Raw genomic sequence first — 17,887 nt, 5'->3', positions numbered from 1 at the left:
AGACCCTAGTGGACCATTCTAGTCTTGCATAAGATTGATCTTCCTAAAGATCATTAATTCATCAAGTCGTCACGGCTCGAATTTCAACCTATGGCCATTAATTATAAAGAATGGACTGACTGACTGACCACAGCATTCACACTAGTTGTGGACTGCCTGATCATATTTATGACACGCCCCCAGGGCCGTGGGGTACTCGGCAGCCGGGCCTCTGGTTGCCGGGGGGATATCACGGTGGCTGGCCCGGTCCGTGGCCCAGGGCGGTCAGTGAAATGGGGAAAACTTCTATTATTTGGGGTTTTCTTTTGGAATTATTCGTGACATCACCTGTGGAATGCGGCTACGGGGTGCCCCGCTGCGGAGCAGTTCCCTGAGGCAGATGGTAGGGCAGCTTGTAATGGAATGGCTCCCCACAGGATGTACTGGATTGTTGTGCAGGGGAGAGATGGCAGGACGGTCCCGGAGGAAGGATGGACACTCACACTTGGGTAAGCTTCAGTACCTTTACTGGTGATGCTGCAGGCACGGTCCAGGGTACTCCAGGTGAAGGGTGCACTTCTGGACTCTACCCAGTGAGCGGGTATAGGGCCTTCTGATCCGTTGCTTTATACTCTAAGCTTCTGTCCTGCCTGGAGCTGGGCCTAGCTTGGTTACTGTCTCTCTCTGCACCTGCTGACCTGGTGGTAGGGCCTTCTCTTTGGAGATCACTCTCCCTGGACGCTGGGACCTCAGTGACTCCTAGCCCTGGTACTTTAGTCAGTGTTCGGTGAACCTGGGACCTGTAGTCCTCCAGGGGTTCCGGTGGTTCCTACTGGGTGTAATGGGGTCCCTGTAGGCGCGGACCCGATGTCCGGTATATATATTGGGGTGAGCCTGGTATTCTCCTCTGCCCCCTCACTACTTCTTACTTCTCCTCTCGCCTTCAGCCCACTCAAGGCCCTCACTAGGCTTCTGACGCGCCCCCTGGGCCAGTGCTGTTTGGGGATTACCCGGAGCCGGATCAGATGGGGGTTGTAGTCTCCGAGTGGCGGCGACCCGGTCCGTGCCCAGGGTGTCAAACTCAGTGTGTGGCAGTCTTTACAGATGTTATTAGTTGTTCTTAGTGTCGACTACGCCACCCGTTGATTTGCGGTCAAAAGGCCGCCGCTGCAGCAGGGTCCACTGAGGCTGGTGGTATATGTGCAGCTGTGGTAGTATAACCCCCAACGGGAGGGGTATAGCCTCAGGGGGTCAGGTGTAGAGGATGGTGGTAGTGGTGGTGCAGTGTGGATGGTAAGAAGACTCAGAGTCGGGCTGTGCAGTTCAGCGTTTTTACTTACTGCTGTTCTGTTGGTCACTCTGGCCTTGAGTGACCGCCCGAGCCGTGCTGCGTCCACCAGGTCCTGGACTCGGCCAACCCCCAATCAATTCTGGAGCGTGGTCCTGAGCTCCCTTTCTGACTGTCCTCTCTACTGGCCGTTCCCACCAGGGGTCCACTTATGTCCGGCTCCCTCGGGTCTCCTGTTGGGTGAACCTTCTTTGGCTTCCCTGACCCTATGCTCGGTGTGCCTTCTTAGTGGACTTGGTGAGGGGCTGCTTCACATGTAATGTCGCAGCCTCCGGTTCTTAGTTGAGGGTAGTTTCTCTCCTCCACTAATTTGGGATCTGGTTCCCTTGCGTGCCAACCCTTCACCCTTCTGGTTGTATACTGGGTTCTTGGGGTTCCTTCTTCTCCCCCTCTGGGTCCTTCTCCTCTCCTCTCTCTCTTTTCTCTGCAGGCGCTCCTGGACCTCTCTCAGGACTGACTGACCCTCTACAGAAGACTGACCCTGATCTAAGATGGTGCCCACCTTATATACTCCCTCTATGTGTGAGCTCAGGTTACCAGCACCCAATGAGCTCCTAGCCTTACCCAGACTGCTCCCCCTATCTGCCCCTACACTACTGGGATGTTCCACCCCCCTCCCACTCCAGCCAGGGACAGACACTGTCGTACCTGCACATATACTGGTGGGAGTACCGTCGGTCTGTCCCCCGGAAATGGGATGTATGTAGTGTATGCAGCTATCTGAGCTCAGTCCCACACTCCATCCTTACCCGGGAGTGGAATACCACACCTCTGGCTTGAGGCGTAATACCCCTGTAGCAGCCAAGTCCTCAGGGTGCTACACTTCCACACGTGCTGTAGGCCTTGGCTCGCCTAAGCACAGCAGCCAGCTTGCTGCTTTCTTCACTGCTCTCTGAGCGTCAACACACTCTCAGCCCACTCTGAGCTCTGTCCTTCTCTGTGTCTCAGCAGGAACTAATCTCTTCTCTAGACTGAGTGCCTGGCTCCACCCTCCCTTTATATATATCCCTAACAGGCTCCCTCTGCTGGTCTGAGGTGGTAGGGTGGAGGTGTGTGAATGTGTGAGGGCCTCTTGTGGAGAAGTCCATCCATGCACCCTTCTGGGTTCTTTGGCACCACTGCGCAGCAGGGCGCCACATTCTCCCCTAGTAAAACTCAGTACTCCTGGACTGAAGCATTTTTCCAAAACAGGTTAACAATAACATTTCTTCCCTTTATGGGAGGCACTTTCTTGAGCGTTACAGATAACATTATGAACAAATATTTATAAAACAAGTTCAGAGTTTTTCAAGTAAATGGTGTCCATTTCACCGATGAAGGAACATGAGGGACCCGCCTGAAAACCCTCAACGTTGGCCCTGGGCGTGCTGGACCACGTCTTCCGCCACGCCAAACGGGTTTTTGTTCAGTGGTCACTTAAAAGGGCACTCCATGGAGTGCAACTATGTACAGGACAGTTTTTGGGCTTCTCACAGTCCTCAGACTACAAGTCTCCTTTTACCCTTACGGGTAACTAAATGCACATATATTTAATTTCAGTTTATACAATAAACATTATGCAATACCCTACTGGGCAACTATTTATACTACAGGTATTTTTAACTTACTCCTTATACCTGACAGGGACCTGGCCTTTTGTACTGCGTGTTGACCTACGTAGTACTGGGGTGTTGTTGTTGTCTGTGTTTGCATTGTCCGCTACCCTATCAGATCTACGTGTGGGTAAATTGTAGAACTGTCTTAACCTCTCTATGGGGCTAGCAAGTACACTGGTTACTGGGCCATCTAGCTCTGCTTCTACTGGTGATCCCTCTTCCGGGGATTCTTCCTGAGCAGGCTCTTCTGGGGCACTTACAGGTTCTACTTGCTGTGGAGGGTCTTCTGGCTGTTGGTAGAAGTGGATCACAAGTATTATCACTGCTCCTCCTAGTTGGGGCCAATCTGCCGGGAAATCTCCTAATTCAGTATGTATTACTGCTTCTTTAGGCTCCTCCGGTATAATGAGAGGCACTTCTTTCCGGGGCTTTAGCAGACCTGGACACAACTTCAGATGGTCTCTAGATACCGTTGCAGTCATTTTTCCTCGGTAATTACACAGGTCTTCCTGTTATCAAATCTTGAATTTAACACAGTGTAGGGTTCTCCCTCCCACTGGTCATCAAGTTTGTGGTTTCTTCTTTTTCTCTTTAGCACTACTTCTCCAGGTGCTAGGGGTTCTGCTAGCGCACTCTTGTTGTACTGTGCTTCCTGCTTGTCTCTTACCCTATTCAGACTGTCTTCGACACAGGCTTGTACTCTCCTGTACTGTTCCTGTCGCGTCGTGTCCCAGTCCTCAGTGGACATATCTGCTTCGGGTTCTACTACACCAAGCTCCAGGTCCATGGGCAACTTTCCGGGTCTTGCTCGCATGAGATGTGCCGGAGTACAATTGGTGGAACTCACAGGTATGTGGTTCTACCGATCTACCAGGTCAGATAGCTTGTCTGGCCACTGGTTTCTTTCTTCTAGCTGTAAGGTCTTAAATAGGTCGATGACAATGTTATTCATCTTTTCACATAACCCATTGGTTTGGGGGTGGTACGGTGTAGTCCGGATCTTCTTACACTCGTACAGATGGCAGAACTCCTTGAACAATTCGGCTTCAAAGGCAGGGCCTTGATCTGTCAGCACCTGCTCCGGGTATCCATGGGGCCTGCAGAAGTACGCCTGAAACTTCTTCGCCGCAGTTTCTGCCGTCAGATCCTTGATGGGGGCGACCACCAGGAACCGGGAGTAGTTATCCACCATGGTCACGGCATAGGAATATCCTGACCTTCTGGGTGACAGCTTGACATGATCCAGGGCCATGATCTCCAAGGGTCGAGTTGTCTTGGTGGTTTGCAGGGGTGCCTTCTGGCTGCTGTAGTCTTTTCTTCTGAGGCTACAGGGTTCACAATCCCGGCACCATCTCTCTATGGAACTGCGCATTCCAACTCAATAAAACCAACCTTTCAGCAGGGTTTCTAGCTTCTTCCAGCCAAAGTGCCCCGCTTGATCGTGGTAGGCCTCCAACACCATCTGGATGTCCATCCTAGGCACTACGATCTGCCATACCATCTCATGGGTCTTCGGGTTGACGTACCTTCGGCACAGCTTCTCTCTATAGATAAACAGCCGGCTTCTCTCATTCCACAGTTGCTTGGCTTGTGAAGACGGGTCCTTCTCCAGGGAGGAACCTTCCTGGGTTATCAGTTCTTTGATATGGCTGACAACCAGGTCGCTGTCCTGGGTCTCCTTCCCGCTGTGGTGAGGCAAAGGGTTTAACGTCTTACCGCGATGCCTCCTGGAGGCTCGTTGCTTGTGGACCATTCCATTACGGTGGAAGGCAGGTAGCTCAATCTCCTCCAGGTCATCCATTTCTTCTTCAGTGTCCGACTGGTGAGGCATCCTGGACAGGGAATCGGCGTTGGCATTCTTGCGGCCTGCCCGATACTTAATGGTGAACTGGTAGTTTGACAGCTAAGCCATCCATCGTTGTTCCATGGCTCCTAACTTGGCGGTTTCCAGATGAGTCAAGGGGTTATTATCAGTGTAGGCAGTGAACTTACTGGAGGCCAGGTAGTGCTTGAACCGCTCAGTGATGGCCCAGACCAGGGCCAGGAACTCCAAATTGAAGCTGCTATAGTTCTCTGGGTTCCTCTCGGTCGGGCGGAGCTTCCTGCTTGCATAGGCGATCACCTTCTCTCGGCCATTCTGCATCTGACTTAACACAGCTCCTGCATAATCAGGATTAGTCTCTACTACAATTAGTCCCTGGTCCTTCAGTTCCACTCTTCCCACCTTTACTGCCACATCCTTAACCCCGATTAGGTTAAGGGGAAGGCCATTGGAGGCATACACAGAAAGGTTTGGAGCCGGCAGGCGAAGTTCGTCTATGGACCAGAACCTTTTGTAGAGGACATCTGGCATGATGGTTTCTTGTTATCCAGTGTCCAGCAGGGCAAGTGTCGCGATGCCGTCCAGCACAATGGACAGGACAGGTCTTCCTCCCATGAACCAATGGTACCAGTTTGATGGGCCTGCTTGATTTACTCCTGGGTGTTGGCCCTCGGCCCCAGGGTTTGCTTGTTTAAAGGACAGTTCCGCACTGTGTGGCCTGCCTTCTGGCAGTGGTAGCAGATGAATTCTCCTGGAGGGTGACGTTGGTCGTTGGTCCTACCACGGGGTGGCGTTGTCCTCCTCCGGGGCGGCGTTGTCCTCCTACGGGGTGGCGTTGTCCTCCTTCTTCTTCTCATCCAGGGGACATCCTCAGGGCTGTTGGCGAGTTATATCCTTCCATCTGGCTCGGGCTCCTCGTGTAGCTGCAGGGTGCTCACGACAGTGGCAAGGGTTTTATTTAACTAGCGCACTTCAGAGCGTAGGCTGTCCAGCTCGCTAGGAGGCACTGTTTGCATCTTTGTTTCGGCCATTAGTGAAGGAGCAGTGGGTGCTGCGGCCACTGGGGTGGCCCCACCCTGGTAATGTTGGACAGCAGTATCTGTTGTTTCCAGGGGCTGTAGACCCTTTATAGCCATGTCCTTCAGGGTGACAAAGGTGGCATCTGGATGATCCAAGACCCAACACCGTACAGTTTTGCTCTCCTCCTGGGACCTTAACCCCCGGATAAACTGTTCCATCAGCATTTTATTTTTATCTTGTATGCTGGCTGGGCTAACCTGTTTCAGGGCTCGCAGGGCTTCCTGTAAGCACCATGCATAGTCCCGGATACTGTCCTCAGTTTTCTGGACACAATGGTAGAACCTCGTCCTGAGATCCGTCTCGGTGCGGTTTTCAAACACAGTCTGCAGTCTCTTAAAGATGATGGATACTGATTCCTGGTTTGCGGCTGGCCAGGTTTCAACCTCCCGCTCTGCAGCACCAGTCAATTGTCCCAAAACTACAGCAGCTCTCTGTTTGCCTTTCAAAGAATACATATCTAGCACACTGCATATTCTTCTCTTGAATCCGGATAGGGTGTCCGATTTGCAGTTATACTGGGGGATCCACTTCGCTCCCGGGATATACGGCAGGGCCATAGGTAATAACGGGGTCACGACCCCTGCTGGTGGATCGGCCGCTCTGGCCTGTGCAGTGCCGGGCTTTAGTTGGGCATCAGAAGCGTTAACCAGTGCTCCGGCGGCTTGCTGGTCATCGGCCATGGTGGCGCCCCCCTTGTGAACCGGAGGCTACCTTCTTCCCTTTTTTTATCAGGTAGGCCGCAGCTCAGCGGGCGACGGTCTTCTTCCAGGACCTTGCGTCGCTCGCGTCTGACGTCAGAGCGTCCTATCGGCTCCTTCCAGGACCTGATGCTTCCTGGTTCGACTTCAGGGGCGGGGCGTGTCCTGGGCTTCGAGAGCTTTTCACAATCACGCCTCTCGGGTTCCCGCGGTTACACCCATCTTCTGCCCGCGCTGCAGATCGATAATGGCGGCGGTCCTCACCCCAATTTGACACACAGTTCAGTTCAATAAAGGCGCACAATACCCGGTGACAACGGGCATGCAATCCTGTTCGTGACTCCAAAACATGACGCGCCCCCAAGGCCGTGGGGTACTCGGCAGCCAGGCCTCTGGTTGCCGGGAGGATATCATGGTGGCTGGCCCGATCCGTGGCCCAGGGCGGTCAGTGAAATGGGTAAAACTTCTATTATTTGGGGTATTCTTTTCTAAAATTCTAAAAATCGTGACGCCACCTGTGGAATGCGGCTACGGGGTGCCGCCGCTGCGGAGCAGTTCTCTGAGGCAGATGGTAGGGCAGCTTGTGATGGAATGGCTCCCCACAGGTGGAGCGGGCCTCAGGGCAGCATGGGGGATGTACTGGATGGTGGTGCAGGGGAGAGACAGCAGGACGGTCCCGGAGGAAGGATGGACACTCACACAGGGGTAAGCTTCAGTACCTTTACTGGTGATGCTGCAGGCACGGTCCAGGGTACTCCAGGTGAAGGGCGCATTTCTGGACTCTCCACAGTGAGCGGGTATAGGGCCTCCTGATCCATTGCTTTATTCTCTAAGCTTCTGGCATGCCTGGAGCTGGGCCTAGCTTGGTTACTGTCTCTCTCTGCACCTGCTGACCTGGTGGTAGGGCCTTCTCTTTGGAGATCACTTTTCTGGATGCTGGGACCTCCGTGACTCCTAGCGCTGGTACTTCAGTCAGTGTTCGGTGAACCTGGGACCTGTAGTCCTCCAGGGGTTCCGGTGGTTCCCACTGTCTGTAAAGGGGTCCCTGTAGGCGCGGACCCGGTGTCTGGTATATATATCGGGGTGAGCCTGGTATGCTTCTCTGCCTCCTCACTACTTCTTCCTTTTCCTCTCGCCTTCGGCCCACTCAAGGCCCTCACTAGGCTTCCACACGTGCTGTAGGCCTTGGCTCGCCTAAGCACAGCAGCCAGCTTGCTGCTTTCTTCACTGCTCTCTGAGCGTCGACACACTCTCAGCTCAATTTGAGCTCTGTCCCTCTGTGTCTCAGCAGGAACTAATCTCTTCTCTAGACTGACTGCCTGGCTCCACCCTCCCTTTATATATCCCTAACAGGCTCCCTCTGCTGGTCTGAGGTGGTATGGTGGAGGTGTGTGAATGTGTGAGGGCCTCTTGTGGAGAAGTCCATCTATGCACCCTTCTGGGTTCTGTGGCACTACTGCGCAGCAGGGCGCCACATTTACAGTAGACTGTGGGCCAACCTCTGTCTTCTAAAGTAAGAAATCCCCTATTCTATTTCATAGAATATCCTTGTAATCAGTGGTGTAACAATCAATACCACAATTACAAGAGACTGACCACATTATTAAGACTACACTGTGGACTGAATGACCACAGCATTTAAAAGGACTGACTGTCCACAGCGTTTTAATTAGTTGTGGACTGACTAACAACAGCATTTACACTAGTCTAAGGACTGAATGGAAAACAGCAATCACTGGAAAAGGACATTATACTTTGAAGTATAAAATGAAGAAAGCAAAGAGGAAGACCAGCAGCCAATCCAAAGGATTGACACTATCAAGATAACGGTGGAGAAGACCCTAGTGGACCTATGTCGTCTTTCACAAAATTGATCTTCCTAAAGATCGTTAATTCATCCAGTCATCATGGCTCGAGTTTCATTTTAAGGCCATTATTAATAAAAAATGGGCTGACTGACCACAGCATTCACAGTAGGTGTGGACTGCCTGACTACAGCATTCACACTAGGTGTGGACTACTTGACCACATTTACAGTAGACTAGACTGTGGGCCAACCTCTGACTTCTAAAGTGATGAATCCCGTATTCTATTTTATAGTATAGCCTTGTAATCAGTGGTGTAACAATCAATACCGCGATTACAAGAGTCTGACCACACTATTAAAATTACACTGTGGACTGAATGACCACAACATTTAATTAAAAGGACTGACAGTCCACAGCGTTTCAATTAGTTGTGGACTGACTGACAACAGCATTTACACTAGTCTAAGGATTGAATGGAAGACAGCAATCACTGGAAAAGGACATCATAATTTGAAGTATAGAAGGAAGAAAGCAAAGAGGAAGACCAGCAACCAATCCAATGAATTGATACTATCAAGATAATGGTGAAGAAGACCCTAGTGGACCGATCTAGTCTTGCACAAGATTGATCTTATTAAAGATCGTTAATTCATCAAGTCGTCATGGCTCGAGTTTCAACCGAAGGCCGTTAATTATAAAGAATGGACTGACTGACTGACCACAGCATATACACTAGATGTGGATTACCTGACCACATTTACAGTAGACTGTGAACCGATTGAGCATAAAATATAAAATAGACTGTGGACTGTCTGACTACAATTTTTATAATAAAATGCAGACCGACTGACCACAGTCTTTATCTTTGAAATAAGTAATTTTGGCCCTAGAGAGTTATGCTTTTTGATGTGTATAGCATGTAGCAGGAACATATTATCACTCTTTTGAATATTTACAGGTGACTGACGCCCATTGACATGGTGGGATTTCAAACGTTTCCTTGTGGACTCCAAGAATAGAATGTGGAAAGTCAAATAACAGGTAATTAATATTCATATTAATTACTGATAATAGTCAGTCTAGGCACAAGTTCTAGACCTGCGGAGGTGTGACAACACCTTTCTGATACATGAGAATATACTGTTAGTGGTTTACATATGTATATTTTCTATACACAACTCCTAGTATAACACAACCATATCTTAGGTAGAGACATAAGGAACATTTCTTTTCCTTGTCCTCTGTCTTCTAAAGTGAGGAATCCCTTATTCTGTTTCATAAAACAGCCTTGTAATCAGCGGTGTAACAATCAATACCGCGACTACAAGAGACTGACCACAGTATTAAGACTACACTGTGGACCAACTTACCACAAAATTTACGAGGACTGACAGTCCACAGCATTTAAATTAGGTGTGGACTGACTGACAACAGCATTTACACTAGTCTATGGATTGACTGGAAGACAGCAATTACTGGAAAGGGATATCATACTCGGAAGAATAGAATGAAGAATACAAAGAGGAAGACCAGCAACCAATCCAAAGGATTAACACTATCAAGATAAAATGGTGAAGAAAACCATAGTGGACCTATCTAGTCTTGCACAAAATTGATCTTCCCAAAGATCGTTAATTCATCCTGTCGTCATGGCTAGAGTTTCAACCGAAGGCCGTTAATAATAAAAAATGGACTGACTGACCACAGCATTCACACTAGTTGTGGACTGCCTGATCATATTTACAGTAGACTGTGGGCCAACCTCTGTCTTCTAAAGTGAGGAATCCTCTATTCTATTTCATAGAATAGCCTTGTATTTAGCGGTGTAACAATCAATACCGCGATTACAAGACATTGACCACACTATTTAAATTACACTGTGGGCTGAATGACCATAAGATTTAAAAGGACTGACAGTCCACAGCGTTTGAATTAGTTGTGGATTGACTAACAACAGCATTTACACTAGTCTAAGGATTGAATGGAAGACAGCAATCAATGGAAGAGGACATCATACTATGAAGTATAGAAGGAAGAAAGCAAAGAGCAAGACCAGCAACCAATCCAATGGATTGATACTATCAAGATAATGGTGAAGAAGACCCTAGTGAACCTATCTAGTCTTGCACAAAATTGATCTTCCTAAAGATCCTTAATTCATCAAGTCGTCATGGCTCGAGTTTCAACCGAAGGCCATTAATTATAAAGAATTGACTGACTGACCACAGCATTCACACTAGTTGTGGACTGCCTGACTACAGCATTCACACTAGGTGTGGACTACTTGACCACATTTACAGTAGACTAGACTGTGGGCCAACCTCTGTCTTTTAAAGGGAGGAATCCCTTATTCTGTTTCATAGGATAGCCTTGTAATCAGCGGTGTAACAATCAATACCGCGATTACAAGAAACTGAGCACAGTATTAAGACTACACTGTGGACCAATTGAACACAAAATTTACGAGGACTGACAGTCCACAGCATTTAAATTAGGTGTGGACTGACTGACAACAGTATTTACACTAGTCTATGGATTGACTGGAAGACAGCAATTAATGGAAAGGGATATCATACTCGGAAGAATAGAAAGAAGAAGGCAAAGAGGAAGACCAGCAACCAATCCAAAGGATTAACACTATCAATATAAAATGGTGATGAAAACCCTAGTGGACCTATCTATTCTTGCACCAGGCATCATGGCTAGAGTTTCAACGGAAGGCCGTTAATAATAAAAAGTGGACTGACTGACCACAGCATTCACCCTAGTTGTGGACTGCCTGATCATATTTACAGTAGACTGTGGGCCAACCTCTGTCTTCTAAAGTGAGGAATCCCCTATTCTATTTCATAGAATAGCCTTGTAATCAGCGGTGTAACAATCAATATCGTGATTACAAGAGACTGACCACACTATTAAGCCTACACTGTGGACTGAATGACCACAACATTTAAAAGGACTGACAGTCCACAGCATTTGAATTAGTTGTTGACTTACTGACAACTGCATTTGCTAAAGTCTAAGGATTAACTAGATGACAGCAATCACTGGAAAAGGACATCATACTTTGAAGTATAGAAGGAAGAAAGCAAAGAGGAAGACCAGCAGCCAATCCAAAGGATTGACACTATCAAGATAACGGTGGAGAAGACCCTAGTTCACCGATCTAGTCTTGCACAAGAATGATCTTCCTAAAGATCATTAATTCATCATGTCGTCATGGCTCGAGTTTCAACCGATGGCCATTAATTATAAAGTGTAACATACCTGGCGGCGTCCTTGCATAGTGGTCCATCTCCCACTGTGCAAGAGCGCGCACTTGATCTCCTGTCCAGAATGTCTCTCTGGCTTCCCTCCATGCTGTCTGTTTGTGTCTGTTTCTGCTGCTTAAGGGCGGCGCCGATCACTTCCTGCTTTTTGTTCCTGCTGTGGGTCACTTCCCTTGTGCGTCCTCAGCCTATTGCTGTCTGTCACCTGGTATATAGCTCAGCTGCTCCAATCAATCCCTGCTTGAGCATAGTGTTTCATTCAGTGTGTGCTTGCACTCTGAAGTTGCCAGGTCCCGTTCTGTGTTCTCTTGTCTGCCTATCCTGGAGGCTGTATTTCCAGGCCTGTCTGAACACGCTCCTAGCCTGTTCCTCCTGCCTTCTAGGGGCCGATTACCTAGACCCGCTCCTGTATCTTGTCTGTCCTGTCTGAACACGCTCCTAGCCTGTTCTTCCCGCCTTCTAGGGGCCGATTACCTAGACCCGCTCCTGTATCTTGTCTGTCCTGTCTGAACACGCTCCTTGCCTGTTTGTCCTGCCTCTCTGGGGGCCGTATTCCCAGACCCGCTCCTGTATTCCGCTGCAGTGTCGGTCTCCTCCGTACACTCAGTTCCAATCTGAACTCTCTCCTATCCTTTACCTGTTTTGCCTCTATGTCCGTTCCCTTACTTTTTCTGCAGAGTCTGAACTCGTACATAATTCCTGCTTGTTGTCTCTGTACTCCCGTTTGTGAGTTTGTGGTCCACTCGCTACTTCACTGCAAGTACCCTGTGGGTATCTGGCTCTGCCTTTCCCTTCCTGTCTGTTCCGTGTGAACAGAGCCCTGTCCCCCCTGCTCAGCCTTGCCTGCTCTGACTCCTTTGCTCACCGCTCCGGCGGTTCTAGCCTGCTCTGACTCCTTTGGTCACCGCTCCGGCGGTTCTAGCCTGCTCTGACTCCTTTGCTCACCGCTCCGGCGGTTCTAGCCTGCTCTGACTCCATTGCTCACCGCTCCGGCGGTTCTAGCCTGCTCTGACTCCTTTGCTCACCGCACCGGCGGTTCTAGCCTGCTCTGACTCCTTTGCTCACCGCTCCGGCGGTTCTAGCCTGCTCTGACTCCTTTGCTCACCGCTCCGGCGGTTCTAGCCTGCTCTGACTCCTTTGCTCACCGCTCCGGCGGTTCTAGCCTGCTCTGACTCCTTTGCTCACCGCTCCGGCGGATCTAGCCTGCTCTGACTCCTTTGCTCACCGCTCCGGCGGTTCTAGCCTGCTCTGACTCCTTTGCTCACCGCTCCGGCAGTTTTAGCCTGCTCTGACTCCTTTGCTCACCGCTCCGGCGGTTCTAGCCTGCTCTGACTCCTTTGCTCACCGCTCCGGCGGATCTAGCCTGCTCTGACTCCTTTGCTCACCGCTCCGGCGGTTCTAGCCTGCTCTGACTCCTTTGCTCACCGCTCCGGCGGTTCTAGCCTGCTCTGACTCCTTTGCTCACCGCTCCGGCGGTTCTAGCCTGCTCTGACTCCTTTGCTCACCGCTCCGGCGGATCTAGCCTGCTCTGACTCCTTTGCTCACCGCTCCGGCGGTTTTAGCCTGCTCTGACTCCTTTGCTCACCGCTCCGGCGGTTTTAGCCTGCTCTGACTCCTTTGCTCACCGCTCCGGCGGTTCTAGCCTGCTCTGACTCCTTTGCTCACCGCTCCGGCGGTTCTAGCCTGCTCTGACTCCTTTGCTCGCTGCTCCGGCAGCCTTGCTCCGCTCTGACTCCTTTGCTCGCTGCTCCGGCAGCCTTGCTCCGCTCTGACCCTTTTGCTCACTGCTCCGGCAGTCTCGCTCCGCTCTTATCCTTTTGCTCACTGCTCTGGCAGTCTTGCTCCACTCTTGCTCACCGCTCCAGGCGGTCTCGTCCTGCTTTACTCTTGCTCACTGCTCCGGCAGTCTCGCTCAGCTCTGACCCTTTGCTCACCGCTCCTGGCGGCCTTGTCCTGCTCTACTCTTGCTCACCGCTCCAGGCGGCCTTGTCCTGCCCTGTTCTCGCTCACCTCTCTGGGCGGCCTCACTCTGCTGTGTTTGTCCGCCACATCTGTGGTTCTGTTCCTGAGTCCCAGTGTGTACTGGGTCCTATCCCGCCAGTGTCCCTACCTGCTAGTGCCTCCCTGTCTGCACTCTAGCTGTGCTTGCCTGTACCCCTCTGCCTGTATTGTTCCTGAGTCCCAGTGTGTACTGGGTCCTATCCCGCCTGTGTTCCTACCTGCTAGTGCCTCCCTGTCTGCACTCTAGCTGTGCTTGCCTGTACCCCCCGGCCTGCATACCCGCCTGCCTGCATACCAGTCGTGCCTGCCTATACCCACCAGTCTGTGCGCCAGCCTAACCAGCCTGTTCCTGTATTCCCCTGTGTGGGTCAACAGCCGTGTCCGGGGTCTGTCCTGGAGTAGCACCTGGTCCCTCTGCTCGGTTCCTCCTTGGTGCACTGGCGTCGTATGCCGTCGTGCGACCCTGGTCGGATCGGGTGAATACCTAGTTACGCCCCTTCAGGCATTCACTCTCCGGCACGGTCGAGTGGAATCACACGCACACGCCGCTCAGCCCGGGCGTGTGCATTACATAAAGAATGGATTGACTGACTGACCACAGCATATACAGTAGATGTGGACTGCCTGACCACATTTACAGTAGACTGAGAACCGATTGAGCATAAAATTAAAAATAGACTGTGGACAGTCTGACTACAATTTTTATAATAAAATGCAGACCGACTGACCACAGTCTTTATCTTTGAATTAAGTAATTTTGGCCCTAGAGTTTTATACTTTTTGGTGTGTATAGCATGTAGCAGGAACATATTATCACTCTTTTGAAAATTTACAGGTGACTGACGCCCATTGACATGGTGGGATTTGAAATGCTTCCCTGTGGACTCCAAGAAAAGAATGTGGAAAGTCAAATAACAGGTAATTAATATTCCTATTAATTACTGATAATAGTCAGTCTAGGCACAAGTTCTAGACCTGCGGAGGTGTGACAACACCTTTCTGATACATGAGAATATACTATTAGTGGTTTACATATGTATATTTTCTATACACAACTCCTAGTATAACACAACCATATCTTAGGTAGAGACATAAGGAACATTTATTTTCATTATCCTCTGTCTTCTACAGTCAGGAATTCCTTATTCTGTTTTACAGAATAGCCTTGTAATCAGCAGTGTAACAATCAATACCGTGATTACAAGAGACTGACCACAGTATTAAAACTACACTGTGGACCAATTGAGCACAAAATTTACGAGTACTGACAGTCCACAGCATTTAAATTAGGTGTGGACTGACTGACAACAGCATTTACACTAGTCTATGAATTGACTGGAAGACAGCAATTACTGGAAAGGGACATCATACTCGGAAGAATAGAAGGAAGAAGGCAAAGAGGAAGACAAGCAACCAATCCAAAGGATTGACACTATCAAGATAATGGTGAAGAAAACCCTAGTGGACCAATCTAGTCTTGCACAAAATTGATCTTCCCAAAGATCGTTAATTCATCCTGTCGTCATGGCTAGAGTTTCAACCGAAGGCCGTTAATAATACAAAATGGACTGACTGACCACAGCATTCACACTATGTGTGGAGTGCCTGACTACAGCATTCACACTAGTTGTGGACTGCCTGATCATATTTATGATGCGCCCCCAGGGCCGTGGGGTACTCGTCAGCCGGCCTCTGGTTGCCGGGGGGGATATCACGGTGGCTGGCCCGGTCCGTAGCCCAGGGCGGTCATTGAAATGGGGAAAACTTCTATTATTTGGGGTTTTCTTTTGGAATTATTCGTGACGCCACCTGTGGAATGCGGCTACAGGGTCCTCTGAGGCAGATGGTAGGGCAGCTTGTGATGGAATGGCTCCCCACAGGTGGTGCGGTCCTCAGGGCAGCGTGGGGGATGTACTGGATGTACTGGATGGTTGTGCAGGGGAGAGATGGGAGGACGGTCCCGGAGGAAGGATGGACACTCACACAGGGGTAAGCTTCAGTACCTTTACTGGTGATGCTGCAGGCACGGTCCAGGGTACTCCAGGTGAAGGGTCAACTTCTGGACTCTACCCAGTGAGCGGGTAGAGGGCCTCCTGATCCGTTGCTTTATTCTCCAAGCTTCTGGCCTGCCTGGAGCTGGGCCTAGCTTGGTTACTGTCTCTCTCTGCACCTGCTGACCTGGTGGTAGGGCCTTCTCTTTGGAGATCACTCTCCCTGAACGCTGGGACCTCCGTGACTCCTAGCCCTGGTAGTTTAGTCAGTGTTCGGTGAACCTGGGACCTGTAGTCCTCCAGGGGTTCCGGTGGTTCCTACTGGGTGTAAAGGGGTACCTGTAGGCGGGGACCCGGTGTCCCGTATATGTATCGGGGTGAGCCTGGTATGCTCCTCTGCCCCCTCACTACTTCTTCCTTCTCCTCTCGCCTTTGGCCCACTCAAGGCCCTCACTAGGCTTCCACACGTGCTGTAGGCCTTAGCTCGCCTAAGCACAGCAGCCAGCTTGCTGCTTTCTTCACTGCTCTCTGAGCGTCAGCACACTCTCAGCTCACTCTGAGCTCTGTCCCTCTCTGTGTCTCAGCAGGAACTAATCTCTTCTCTAGACTGACTGCCTGGCTCCACCCTCCCTTTATATATCACTAACAGGCTCCCTCTGCTGGTCTGAGGTGGTAGGGTGGAGGTGTGTGAATGTGTGAGGGCCTCTTGTGGAGAAGTCCATCTATGCACCCTTCTGGGTTCTGTGGCACTACTGCGCAGCAGGGTGTCACATTCCCCCCTAGTAAAACTCAGTTCTCCTGGACTGAAGCATTTTTGCAAAACAGGTTGACAATAATATTTCTTTCCTTTATGGCAGGCACTTTCTTGAGCGTTACAGATAACATTATGAACAAATATTTATAAAGCAAGTTCAGAGTTTTTCAAGTAAATAGTGTCCATTTCACCGATGAAGGAACATGAGGGACCCGCCTGAAAACCCACAACTTAGGCCCTGGGCGTGGCTACAGGGCATAGGTGATCCAGGTGCTGGACCACGTTTTCCGACACGCCAAACGGGTTTTTGTTCAGTGGTCACTTAAAAGGGCACTCCATGGAGTGCAACTATGTACAGGACAGTTTTTGGGCTGCTCACAGTCCTCAGCCTTCAAGTCTCTTTTTACCCTTACGGGTAACTAAATGCACATATATTTAATTTCAGTTTATACAATAAACATTATGCAATATCCTACTGGGTAACTATTTATACTACAGGTATTTTTAACTTACTCCTTATACCTGACAGGGACCTGGCCTTTTGTACTGCGTGTTGACCTACGTAGTACTGGGCTGTAGTTGTTGTCTGTGTTTGCATTGTCCGCTACCCTATCAGATCTACGTGTGGGTAAATTGTAGAACTGTCTTAACCTCTCTATGGGGCTGGCAAGTACACTGGTTACTGAGCCTTCTGGCTCTGCTTCTACTGGTGATCCCTCTTCCGGGGATTCTTCCTGAGCAGGCTCTTCTGGGGCACTTACAGGTTCTACTTGCTGTGGAGGGTCTTCTGGCTGTTGGTAGAAATGGATCACAGGTATTATCACTGCTCCTCCTAGTTGGGGCCAATCTGCCGGGAAATCTCCTAATTCAGTATGTATTACTGCTTCTTTAGGCTCCTCCGGTACGATGAGAGGCACTTCTTTCTGGGGCTTTAGCAGACCTGGACACAACTTCAGATGGTCTCTAGATACCGTTCCAGTCGTTTTTCCTCCGTCCTTGGTAATTACACAGGTCTTCCTGTTATCAAATCTTGAATTTAACACAGTGTAGGGTTCCCTCTCCCACTGGTCATCAAGTTTGTGGTTTCTTCTTTTTCTCTTTAGCACAACTTCTCCAGGTGCTAGGGGTTCTGCTGGCACACTCTTGTTGTACTGTGCTTCCTGCTTGTCTCTTACCCTATTCAGACTGTCTTCGACAAAGGCTTCTACTCTCCTGTACTGTTCCTGTCGCGTCGTGTTCCAGTCCTCAGTGGACTTATCTGCTTCTACTACACCAAGCTCCAGGTCCATGGGCCACTTTCCGGGTCTTGCTCGCATGAGATATGCCGGAGTACAATTGGTGGAACTCACAGGTATGTGGTTGTACAGATCTACCAGGTCAGATAGCTTGTCTGGCCACTGGTTTCTTTCTTCTAGCGGTAAGGTCTTCAATAGGTCGATGACGATATTATTCATCTTTTCACATAACCCATTGGTTTGGGGGTGGTACGGTGTAATCCGGATCTTCTTACACCCGTACAGATGGCAGAACTCCTTGAACAAT

The sequence above is a fragment of the Phyllobates terribilis genome, unplaced genomic scaffold (genome assembly GCF_046119375.1).
Source record: "Phyllobates terribilis strain yellow unplaced genomic scaffold, ASM4611937v1 Scaffold_4__5_contigs__length_816908805, whole genome shotgun sequence".
NCBI lineage: Eukaryota > Metazoa > Chordata > Amphibia > Anura > Dendrobatidae > Phyllobates > Phyllobates terribilis.
The sequence above is the reverse complement of the archived record's forward strand: the minus strand, read 5'-3'. Positions refer to the sequence as shown.